Source organism: Arvicola amphibius, chromosome 6 (assembly GCF_903992535.2).
Source record: "Arvicola amphibius chromosome 6, mArvAmp1.2, whole genome shotgun sequence".
NCBI classification, from domain to species: domain Eukaryota; kingdom Metazoa; phylum Chordata; class Mammalia; order Rodentia; family Cricetidae; genus Arvicola; species Arvicola amphibius.
The window spans coordinates 151,609,940-151,622,786 of record NC_052052.2 but is presented as its reverse complement, the minus strand read 5'-3'; positions in this window follow the sequence as shown (position 1 = coordinate 151,622,786).

The window sequence follows — 12,847 nt, the reverse complement described above, 5'->3', positions numbered from 1 at the left end:
AATGGAACCTAGGGCCTCAGCTCAGTAGGCAAGCATGTCCCAACAAGCATGTCTTGAATGTGTAGTATTTCCTAAATTCTGAGTTAGATGCTGGGCTACAGTAGTAACTGAAAAAAAGCCACAGCCCTCGGGATGTTCAAAGTCTAGCAAGGAGACAGCTACAGATGATGTAATCTCTCAGAGACTAGAAATGGCCGCCAGGTGTTAGGACAGATGCAGGTACCACTATGACTAGAGTGTCCCATGGCAGGGCAGGATCTAGCTCCGGGTGTAGGTGGGGTGGGCCAAAGCAGGCTGGGCTAGGGTTGGGGTGTCATAGGGAGCAGGAGGAGAAACACAGAGCTGGGGTGATGGGTTGGTCTAAGGACCGGGGCCCCGGGCTCTCACCTTGAGGTTCTAAGTCTCAGCTCCTGCTCCGCTGCTTGGGGAAATCTAAAAAAGAACCAAGACCCTCCTCTTTATACCCTCGGGTCAAGGGCAAAGTCCCTAGAACTTTAGCTGCCCTCCGTCTGTTCCCCCCCCCTAAATTAACTTTACCCCCAAGATTCCTTCCAGTTAATTGCTAATCTTCAGCTTTGCAGGGTAAGTCTGTGGTCAGGCTGCCCTCTCTCACAACACTAGCCTGAACCACAACCCAGCTAGGGCACAGACACATCCCTATGCTGGGCAGAGACCCTGTTGGCACTCTGGCAGCTTGTTCTTAGGGACTTGAAAGTGATTCTGTGGCTCCAGCCCCTTTCCTTCATTTATGACCTGATAAGACTCTCCAAACTGTGACCTGAATATGTGGTGACCTTGCCATACAACTAAATGTCTGTGCAGCTCTCTGTGTGTTTTGAGGGGTATGGTTCAAAAGAGTGGGCGCCCCAGGAGGGAAGCCCAGGGAGGCTGCATGTTTGAACCATGGAGGTTCTACAGGGCTTGATGACGAATTCAAGGTGTGAGACTGAGAGAGCCACTGGCCAAACCAAAATGTGATCGCTCAGTGGCCTAGACTGCGCCTTAAAATGCTAGTGTGAGATGCATCAAAGAGCATCTGCAGCAGAGAGACTGGCTAAGATGCTGAAGAGAGGTCCAGGGGAGAGACGATGGGGCTGAACCAAGCTGGGCCTGTGAGGACAGAGGACAGGATACATCCCAGAGGCTCTGGGAAAGAGAAGAGGGACAGTTGTGATCAGGAAGTTCATGATGCATGGCAAGTAACATGGAAACTGCTGGTGGCTTTCTTTCCCTCCCCAGGAGCGCATTCCAGTCCCAATTCTCCCTCTCCCTCTCCCTCCCCCTCCCCCTCCCCTCCCCTCCCCCTCTCCCTCCTCCTCCCCTTCCCCCTCCCCCCCTCCTTCCCCCCTCTCGGATTTTGGTTTTTTGAGACAGGGTTTTGCTGTGAAATGGTTCTGACTGTCCTGGAATACTCTCTATAGACCAGGCTGGCCCCAAACTCACAGCAATCCACCTGCCTCTGCCTTCCAAGTGCTGGGATTAAAGGTGTGTGCCACCACTGCCCAACTCCAACAAGCATTTCTTGAATGTGTAGTATTTCATAAGCTCTGAATAAATGCTATGGTACAGAAGTCAGTAAAAACAAGCACCACCACTGCCCCAGGGGTGTTCAAAGACTGCAGGGAGACACCCACAGATGATGTAACCCCTCAGTGCATCCCGGCAGGTGTTAGACAAATACAGGCACCGTGAGAGCAGTGTTTCCCAGCCTTCCTGAAGCTGCGATGTGCTGACCCCCAACCATAAAATTATGTCTTTGCTACTTCATAACTAACTTTACTACTGTTATGAGCCATAATGTAAATATCTGATATGCATGCTATATGATATAAGATCCCTGTAAAGGTTCCTTTAACTCCAAAAGGGTCATGACCCACAGGTTGGGAACCACCGCACTAGATCTCTGGTTGGCGGTCCTGGGTTCTATAAGAAAGCAAGCTGAGAAAAGTCATGTGAGCACCCAGTAAGCAGCACCTCTCCATGGCCTCTGCATCAGCTCCTGCCTCCAGGTTCCTGCCCTGTTTGACTTCCCATCCTGACTCCCTTCAGGGATGGACTATAGCGTGGAAGTGTAAGCCAAACAAACCCTTTCCTCTCCAAGTGCGGTGGTCATGGTGTTTCGTGACTACAGCAATAGTCACCCTGACTAAGAGACAAGACTCCAATCCACAGGTAACTCCACAGGCAACAAAACCAATTCTACCTCTTAACCAAGTTAGAATATTATGGTCTAAAAAGGCCACATCTTGTTCTTTTTTAATCTAACCTCAGACCATAAGTCTTTTCTTGTGTCTTTAAGTTAACACAGTTTTGTTTTGTTTTGTTGTGGTTTTTGTGTGTATGTGTTTGCCTTTTTTTTTTTTTTTTTTTTTTTTTTGGTTTTTCGAGACAGGGTTTCTCTGCAGCTTTTTTAGAGCCTGTCCTGGACCTAGCTCTTGTAGACCAGGCTGGCCTTGAACTCACAGAGATCCGCCTGCCTCTGCCTCCTGAGTGCTGGGATTAAAGGCGTGTGCCACCACCGCCCGGCTTGCCTTTTTGTTTTTATTTTGGTTTTGGTTTTTTTTTTAATATTTTATTTGTTTATTATGTATACAATATTCTCTCTGCATGTATGCCTGAAGGCCAGAAGAGGGCACCAGACCTCATTACAGATGGTTGTGAGCCACCATGTGGTTGCTGGGAATTGAACTTGGGACCTTTGGAAGAGCAGGCAAGGCTCTTAACCGTTGAGCCATCTCTCCAGCCCCTGGTTTTGATTTTTTGAAATAAGTTTTCTCTGTGTAGTCCTGGCTGTCCTGGACTTGTCCTTTAATCCCAGCACTCAAGGCACAGAGGCAGGTGGATCTCTGTGAGCTCAAGGCCAGCCTGGTTTATAAAGCAGGTCCCAGGACATCAGGGCTACAGAGAGTAACCCAGCCACAAAATAAAGGAAAGCGCCCAAGCTGAGTACTTTGGATGTAGCAACTCTCCCTGGAGTCTGATTCAGTCGGGGGCGGGGGAAGGGGACAAAAAGATCAAACAGATCGAGGCCTGCCCCTACTCTTGGAATGCTCAGGCACCTATTCTTGCTCCAGACAAGCTCAAATGCATCCCTAATGTAGCTGAGCCCAAGCAGTAAGAGATTCTGAGCCACACATTTGACTCTATCTGACTCACTGGGGCACTCCTACCTAAGCCTGAACCCAGCCCCTCCTAAATCCCTCCTCCCACGCTGAAGAGATTCTGAGACACCAAAGTCTCACTAAGTAAATCAGGGTTCATGACAGAATGGGATGTCACCAATGGCTTAGCACAGTGGCCCACACCTGTAGCCCCGACTGCTTGAAACCTGAGAAAGGAAGATGACTCGGACGCTGAAGCTTTGGGTTAGCCTGAGCTACAGTGAGACCTAATCTCAAAAAACAAACAACAACAACAACAAAAACCATAAAAAGCAACTGTTGGGCATTGGTGGTGCACACCTTTGATCCCAGCACTCAGAGGCAGAGGCAGGTGAATCTCTGTGAGTTCAAGGCCAGCCTGGTCTACAGAGCGAGTTCCAGGGCAGCTGGGGCTACATGGAGAGACCCTGTCTTGGAAAAAAAAAAAAAAAAAGCAAAACCGAGAACCAAAAATAAATAAATAAATAAATAAAATCAATCTACCTTCCTTCCTGGGGGAGGATTGATGATTAGAATAAACAGTTAATTATTGACAAATGCATCCTAAAAGATACGATCTTAAAATCCCATGAATTTCATAGCCAACCACTGTTAAAAGTATTTCGTCCTCTCTTGGCCCCTCTTTTTATCTCACGCACCCGCTAGTCTGTCTGCCTCCTCCCGAATTGGTGGCTGGGTCTGTGCGTCCCCAGATGGTGCTTCACACCCTGTTTGTGTCCTCAGGCTCTGGTGACAGTCTCTCCTAGACCTTCCTAAGGTTAGCCCCGGGTAGTGGTATCTTATGTTAGGGAGAGCATCCCAGAGGGTAAGCCATTTGTGGGGGAGAGGTCCAGAGGAGCCTACAGACTGTCAGGTGGGTCTCTGACCGGATCACGTGACTGTGCCAGTCGAGTACACCAAGCTCTACACAGGCTCCTTCACGTTCAAGTCTTTGCAGACAGCACCCGGAGCCTGGATCCCAGCCAGACACCACGAAGGAGTCATTGACTCTTGTTTCCCCTCCATCTCCTTGCCTTCCTCTCTTCCTTCAACTGTCCTCCTCAGCCACCCTCCCTGATGTCTGTAATTTCCCAGGAGCCATCTGTGCGACATCTCTGTGGCTACGTCCCAGGCCAGACCGCTGTTGTCTCCTGCAGAGGGTGTGGAGGCCTCATGGGTACGATGTCTGCACGTGTCCTCATTGTTCCTGGTCCGTTCTCTAAAGAAAGCAGCCAGGGATAATTAGTACATTTTTATTTCAGTGTGTGTGTTTCCGCGTGTCATGGCACATGTGTGGAGGTTGGAGGACAGCTTGAGGGAGTCTGTTCTCTCTACCGTGTGGATCCTGGAGAATGAACTTGGGTCCTCAAGGTTAGTAGCAGGTGCATTGACCTGCTGAGCCATCCAAGGGGTTCCCAGCAAGTGATCCTTCTGAAAACCCAGTCTAAAGTGTGGTCTGGTGGACATTGCGGTTCACACTTGTACACCTGTCTCAAAGAAGATTGAGGCAAGAGGGGTTGTTGTCAGTTTGGCCTATGGTGAAGACTAGGCCAGACAGCTACAAGGACAGATATGGCAATGTGCCAATTGTGTGTGTGCGCCATTCTCTTTAAAATCCGGCCTCTGCTTTCTGTTTAGCCCACTGACCGGCACCCTGTCACAGCGTGAGAGGGCCAGTACAACAGGGCTTTATTCCCCCACCTTGCTGATGTCAGTCTTACTAGGGAAGTGCCCTCGAGAAAGTGTGCGTAACAAAGAGAACAGGTGTCCAGGAAGAGACGGAGTTGGGCCCACACTTGAGGAGAGCAGAGAGACCAGATAGGGAGATCAGAAGGATACCATATGGGGAGGAAGAAAAGAGCAACTGCCCCAGATGATACTGGAGTCGAGTTTTGAGAGACGCGTTGGTCAGCTGGCCCAAATTCTGCTGAATGTAACGCAAGAACAAACCAGATTTAGCCACCAGGAGCCACACTGGTCTTGGAGAGCCAGGTTGAGGGAGGAGTCAGTTGTCCTGAGTGGGTACGTGGCTCCAGCTCGGCCAGGGTCAGCATGAGAGACTAACATATATTGAATTTCAGCACCGACAAGACGACTCCCCTGGTGCAGCGTGACAGCTGAGTGGGGGAAAACGCCTTCCAAAGTAGAGCAGGCTGTGGGAGCTGAAGCCGCTAGGCGATTCCTCGGTTCTTTTATATTGAATTATTATTTATTTATATGGGTCTTTTGCCTGCACGGACCAGTGCACCACATGTCCGCAGTGTTCAGGGAAACCAGAAGAGGGCGCTGAGTCCCTTGGAGCTGGAGTTAACAAGCAGTTGTGAGCTGCCATGTGGGTGCTGAGAATGGAAACTTCTTCCTCCGGACAGCTGTGCTCTTTTATTTGCTTGTTTTCTTGTTTTGTTTTGTTTTTGGAGACAGGGTTTTTCTGTGTAGCTCTGGCTGTCCTGGAACTAGCTCTTGTAGACCAAGCTGGCCTCGAACTCACAGAGATCCGCGTCCCTCCACCTCTGAGTGTTGGGATTAAAGGCATGCGCCACCACTGCCTTGTCAATCTAAGCTATTAACTGCTATGCTGTCTCTCCAGCCCTGATTCCTTAGTTCTTAAGATCAATTTGGTTTTTTGTTTGTTGTTTTGGTTTTGTTTTGAGACAAGGTTTCCCTATGAAGCCAGCTGTCCTGAAACTTGCTATGTAAATCAGGCTGGCCTTGAATTTACATAATTCCCATTTGCTATGTAAGACACGTGTGCTTCTGTCTTTGCCTTGAGTGCTGGGATGAAGGGTGTGTGCCACCACACCTGGCCGACTTGTTTAAATTCATGGTTTGCTATAAGTGACGTTTTCAGTAGAACCTAAGAATAATCAAAGAGGGGCTGGAGAGATGGCTTTGTGGTTAAGAGCACAGACTGTTCTTCCAGAGGACCCAGGTTCAATTCCCAGCACCCACATGGCAGCTCACAACTGTCTGAAGATCCACTTGCAGGGGATATGACACCTTCACACCAATGCAGATAAAATAAAGTTAAATAAACCATAAAAATATTTTTTTAAAAAAAGAAAAAATAATCAAAGAAAGAAAAACCAGAATTCAAGACCACTTTTGTTGTTGTTTTCTTCAGATAAGGCCTGACTGCATGGCCCAGGCCAGTCTTGAACTTAGGGTCCTTCTGCTCATCTTCAGGGTGCCAGGATCACAACTGTTGAGTCAGTAAGGCCAGAGTGCCTGACCCTGCGGCCCCACGGCACTGTTTGCTATCGGTGTTGTCAAGGCTCCCGGCTTCTTTCAGAAACTTGTTAGTAATTTAATAAATTCGTGAGCTTCACTGTGGGTCAGCACAGTGCTGGATGAGGGAGACAGCAGTGGCCCCTCTTCCCAGCATCAGACACTGTGACTGTGGGGACATAGTCCTGACGGCACACTCCGCACCCAAAGTCATCCTTGTCTTATCTGTTGCTGTGGCCTCACCAGCGGGCTGGCTGATATCATAGGGACGAAGCAGTCCTTCTCCTGGTCTCCTGACTTTGTCCCCCTTTGGAGAGCCTGGATTTATTATTTTTAATTTTATTTTTTGAGACAGGGTCTCACTACATAGTCTTTGGCCTAGAACTCACCAAGTAGACCCGGCTGGCCTCAAACTCATGGACCAATCTTGTCTCTGCCCCCCAAGTTCTGGAATTAAAGACATGGGGCCCTGTTCCCAGTTTGAAGAGCCTGGATTTCAGTCTGACTTACCCAGCCCCAGCCTAGAACCAGGAGGGTCTGAGACATTGTCCAGATGGAGAAAAAGCTCTTCCTGGGTAGAGGCTGACCTGATGACGCTCCAGCCCAGTTTGGAGAATAAGCATTCTATGTAATTATTAATCTTATGAGCCCAAGCTCTGGTCACTCATTTATCGGCAAGACCAAAGTCTAGCCAAAATAGCTGAGGCTGCTTTGGGTTGTTGGTTTGGGTTTTGATGTTGTTGTTGTTTTGTGGTTGTTGTTTTCTTCAGAAATCACCTCCTCTTGCATGTCCCTCCTCCTGTGCCTCCAGCCCTGACCATTGCTGGTCACAGGGTTCAGGCTAGAGAGTGAGGCTGCAAGCAGTTTATTCTCTGATGCAGCCCTGGGCATCTTCTTCCCCTGAACTTTGAGTTCTAGCTACAGACTTTAAGTCCTGGGCTCTAAGCTCTCAGCCTGGAGCTCAGCCCCACTCTAATGAGTCTGAACCCTGAGTGCCAGCCCTGGGCTCTGGTTCCCATCGCTCCGCTCTAGTATCAGGCTTTGTTTAGACTTCAGATTCTGATTCTAAGTGCTGGGCTCCACATCCTGGACTCTGGTTACCCAGTTCTGGTTCTGTTCCACAAACTGCAGGTTTTAGATTGAGTTTTAGTTCCTTCAGCAATAGAGAGAGTGTGGTAGCCCTGACTGATGAGGTTACTCCTGCCCACTCGTCTTTGCTGGAGGACTTGGGCTAACAGCCAACATCCTAGCTGTCCTGGAGGTGGGTACTGGTTCTATGTTATTCTTCTAGCTGTCCTGGAGGTGGGTACTGGTTCTATGTTATTCTTCTAGCTGTCCTGGAGGTGGGTACTGGTTCTATGTTATTCCTCCTTTCACCCTTTGACCCCTAGACAAACACGCTAGGATGGTCACAGAGCAGCCCTTGTCCAGGCCCTGCAGTTTTTGTGGGCCTTTCCCAAACATTCATGTTCCTAACTCTTCCTGCCCTCTTCCCCAGAGTTGGGCAGAGTGCTTATTATGGGCTGCATCTGATTCGAAGGCATCAACTGTGTTTGCTCCCCCTCATCAGGCCCTTTGTCTCCCTGTGGAAACGGACTCCAGCTTCTACAACCCTCAGAAGCCAGAGTCACCTGACTACTAGCCCAGGCCCCCCACAGGGTGCACCTTGTGCCCCTTCCTGGAAGTAAGGGTGACTGACCCAGGGAGCGGAGTTCACTGCTGTGTCTGCATATCTTCAGCAGGGGCTCCAGGTGGGCGCCTCTGCCTGCCTCCACACAGGCCCAGAGCTAAGGTCACTGAGTGCTGCATACCTTCCCCAGCCCTGAGGCTGTTGCTGATGGCGAAGAGTAAGAGAGAAAGCGGGGGGGGGGGGGGGGGGGGGGGGGGGGGGTTGTCCGGCTTGGAGCACACGCTTGGGTTCCCTGAGCATTCTCGAGAAAGTCATGTCTGTTTGCTTAGTTCAAGTCCTCTGGAGGGAGGGCATTGTCAGGATTCAAAACTGGTAAAAATTAAAGTGTGTGTTCTCTCCCTTCATACTATATACTGGGTAGACGAGGCCAACGTCTTTCGTGACATCCTTGAGCTCCCTGAATCAGTGTAGCTCAGCGGCTGTGAAATATAGCCCCTGGATTAATGAGCTGGTGGGAGAGGAAGCTGTGGGTCTGGGTTTCTCTCCCTGAAGATGCGGTCTGGGTAGGCTGGTGAAGGCCCAGGTCCCAGAGTATTCAAGGAGTGGAGCAACTGGGAGAAAGAGAGAGCTCACCCCAGCTATGCAGAACCCTGTCCTCCAGGTGTGGCACACCGAGGCTGTCTTGCTATTAGCACAGCTGTGGCTACTCACACAAGGCAGCTAATGTGGCAGCCATGGGCATTCCCCAGGTTAGCACATGGGTCCCTCCTCTCACCAGGGCATTAAATGTTTCCTATTGTTGGTGGGAAGGCTGTTTTAGCTTGAGTTGCCCATGATCCTGAGAGAAAGAGTATTCAACTCACAGGTCATGAAGTTAGACTTGGGTGGAATCATTTTGTTGGTCTGCTTTTGGTACCTTATCTGAGATGAATAGGCATTTGCTCATTTCTCCCTAAGAAAAGTCATTGAGGTTATTTGACAATGAGAGAGCAGAGGGGATTATGGGAGAAGGGCATACCAGCCATCCAGCTGGGCCAAGAGTCATAATGGTCTCAAGTCCCAAAGAAGCATTAGACTCTACCAAGGATGACTGACCAGCAGAAATAAAGATGGACTCATGGCAGTTCTTTATAGCAATGAAATTATTTAAAATTGTATTTGTGAGAAAATTAAAGCTAATCTGAAAATCTTTTTTGACCACTATTCCTAATGCTGGCATAACTCTGGTGCATTTCTCAGTCTCCTTTATCAGTGTTATACTCAGAGAAAACTCTCTCCTCTCTGTACTTCTGTGTCTCTGTTTGTGTTTTGTATACAGACACAGTATGGCTTGAATATGTCTATTAAATGTTTATATTGGGAATTTGGTCCTCGGTAAAGCAGTGTTGAATGGTGAATTTTAAAGTTTTTATTCTTTTTCTTTTTTTTGTTTTGTTGTTTGCTTTTTGAGATAGAGTTTCTCTGCGTAGCCCTGGCTGTCCTGGAACTTGCTCTGTAGTCCAGGCCGGCCTCAAACTCACAGAGATCTGTCTGTCTCTGCCTCCCAAGTTCAGGGATTAAAGGCATGCACCACCACTGCCAGGCTTCTTTCTGTTTTCCTTTCTCTCTCTCTCTCTCTCTCTCTCTCTCTCTCTCTCTCTCTCTCTCTCTCTCTCTCTCTGTCTCATTTTTTTTTTTATTTTTTGGTTTTTTGAGACAGGGTTTCTCTGTAGCTTTGGAACCTGTCCTGGAACTTACTATATAGACCAGGCTGGCCTTGAAATCACAGATATCTGCCTGTCTCTGCCTTTTGAGTGCTGATATTAAAGGCATGCACCACCACTGCCTGGCTCTCTTTTATATTTTTGAGTCAGAGGCTTACTCTATAGCCTAGATTTGTAGTCCAGGCCACCCGAACTCACAGTCTCTCTTGTCTTAGCCTGCCTCCCAGGTATGAACCGCATCGTAGAGGCAGCATTGGGAGAGAAGTGGTTGGATCTGTTGTTATGACGGATTAATCAAGGTGTGGATTGATGTACTGCTTTGGGAGTGACTTATCAAGCATCTCTCTGGCTAGCTTGCTATCTTGCCATATAATGCCTTTTAGCATGTTACTGTTTGGCAAGAAGGACCTCGCCAGGTGCCAGAACCATGCCCAGACTTCCCATTTTCCCAAACTGTGAGTTAAATAAACTTCTATTTTTATTTTATTATTTCTGGTACAGGAGATTGAAGGGTCTCAACAATGCTAGGCATATGCTTGACCACTGAGTTACATACACTCTTTGCCAGTAAATCTTCATTCTTTTGCTGTTATTGTGTTATTTGTTTTGTTTTGTTTTTTTTTTCTGCATAGCCCTGGCTGTCCTGGAACTCACTCTGTAGACCAGGTTAACCTCAAACTCAGAGATCTGCCTGCCTCTGAATCCCAAGTGCTGGTATTTAAGGCGTGTGCCACCACCGCCCAGCTTGTTCTACTTTTTAAAGATTCATTTATTAGATTGCCAAGATAGCTCTTGCATCCAAGCCTAATGATCTGAGGTCAAACCAAAGGACCCACATGGTAGAAAGAGTGAACCAACTTTTACAAATTGACCTCGACCTCCACATGCACCTATTAAAAATTTAAAATGTAACAATTGAAAAGAATATTTGTGTGCGTGTTTCTGTGTATGCGTGCATCTGTGCACACATGTGGAGGCCACAGCAGGGTGTCAGGTGTCCTCCTCTATCACTCTTGGCCTGTCCCTTTGAGGTGGGGTCTCTCTCTCTCTCTAAACCTGGGCCTCACATTTTCTCTGCTCTCCTGGAAGACAGGAAGCCCCTGTGCTCCTCCTGTCTATACCTTGATTAGAGGTGGGGTCACAGGCATGTGCAGGATGTCCAGGTTGGTACATGGGTGTTGAGATCTGATCTCTGATTTTCAGGACTGCACAGTGAGGGCTCTTAACTGCTGAACCATCTTTCCAGCCCTACTTCTGACTTATAACAGAAACTCATGCTCCACCTCCAGAACTGAACAGCAGTATCAATATGCTCTTGTCAGGTGTCTACATCACACAGGCCTCCGGGGATCGTGCTCCTGGATCTAGCAGCCTGAGTGTTATTGAAGCCCCAGTTACAGCTCCTTGTTACTTTCCCCATGAAGCTGAACTTTTATCCCCATCAGATTGTTGGGAAAAGGAAAACGACAAAGCTCAGTAGATTCCTTTCTCTCTAGTGGGAGACGAACAAAATGGTTAGAATGTATTCAGTCTGGGTTAGAATGTATCCAGCCTGGGAGCTTCGAATTCGTTTCTCTCTAGCAGGAGATGAACAAAACAGTTAGAATGTATCCAGTCTGGGAGCTCAGTAGATTCCTTTCTCCCTAGCAGGAGATGAACAAAACGGTTAGAATGTATCCAGTCTGGGTTAGAATGTATCCAGTCTGGGAGCTCAGGAGATTCCATTCTCCCAAGCAGGAGATGAACTTTCCTCCAGCTCTTTCAGGGCAACATGCATCATTGTTGGCTCCGCAGATGTTTAGGGTTGAGGGAGAAGTCAGTTTGGCCTATAGGTTCCACCAGCTTTGGGGAGACAGCCCATATCTCAGTTGGTGTCCCCTCCTCTCTCCCTGAAGCTCATGGCAAAGCCTCTTCCCATTTGTCCCAGAAAATTAGAGGGAAGTTCTGTGGGTGACAAGGGAAGAGATGGGGATTGTTGTTCAGGGCTGTCCTGTGAACCTAACAGCCATCATCTTCAGGAGTTCTGCTAAGCCTGCTGGAGAAGATAACCTATTGACTGTTTACTTTCCTCAGAAAAGGAGGGAGCAGAGCCATCATAGGGCCCTCACCTGAGTTTTCAGTCACTCTTCCGTGCCATTCTTCTCTAATGGCGTGGGTCTTTGGGGAGAAGCTAGAGGCTACAGATACTTAAAGAAGGGGCGGGGCTCCATCTCTACAGTCATGGGGAAGCCATCATTTCTGCTGGGTGCAGCCCTTCCTGTGCTTCTGATTCAATCACTGGGGGAATTATTCTTGGTTCTTATTGGAACCTTAGGAGGAGGGTAGACATTGTTTACATTTCTCTCAGGAAAGTTGTTTTTTAGCAAAAGGGATTTGTCTCCCCTGCTTCTACTCCTTCACCACACAGCCCCTAGCACTATGCAGTCCCCCAATGCCACCGTCCCTTTGTTTCACTGAGCCTATTCCAGACCGCCAAGGTGGTCAGTGAATCAGGATTCTTGTGGGTTTTAGAAGCCCACCTCATAGTAGCAAGCCCATGCTTCCAGGAAGAATTTACTGGTTTGCGAAAGTCAAAGAGTGGTCATTCAGGTATGTGTGGTGTGCGGTGGGTTGTCTGCCACCTGAGCCCTCTCCTATGTGGGTTTCCTCTGTGTGCAAGGTCTTTGTACAAATGCAAATAAACCAACATAATTGGAATGAAAATGAAGAGATTTATTCATCTTTATTTTTATGCATATGGGTGTTTTTGCCTGCATGTCTGTCTGGACACTGTGTGTATAGTGCTCATGAAAGCCAAAAGCAGATGTTGCACCCCAGGAACTGGAGTAACAGATAATTGTGAGCTGACATGTGGGCGCTGAGACTCAATCCCGGTGCTCTGAACCACTGAGCCCTCTCTCCAGCTCCAGGATTATGACTCTTTTTTGATTTTGTTTGTTCCTTTGTTTGTTTTTGTTTTTTGCTTTGGGTTTTTTTTTTTTTTTTTTTTTTTTTTTTTTTTTTTTTTTGAGACAGGATTTCTCTGTAGTTTTGGAGCCTATCCTGAAACTAGCTCTTGTAGCCCAGGTTGGTCTCGAACACATAGAGATCTGCCTGCCTCTGCCTTCTGAGTGCTGGGATTAAAGGCGTGTGTCACCATACCTGACGAG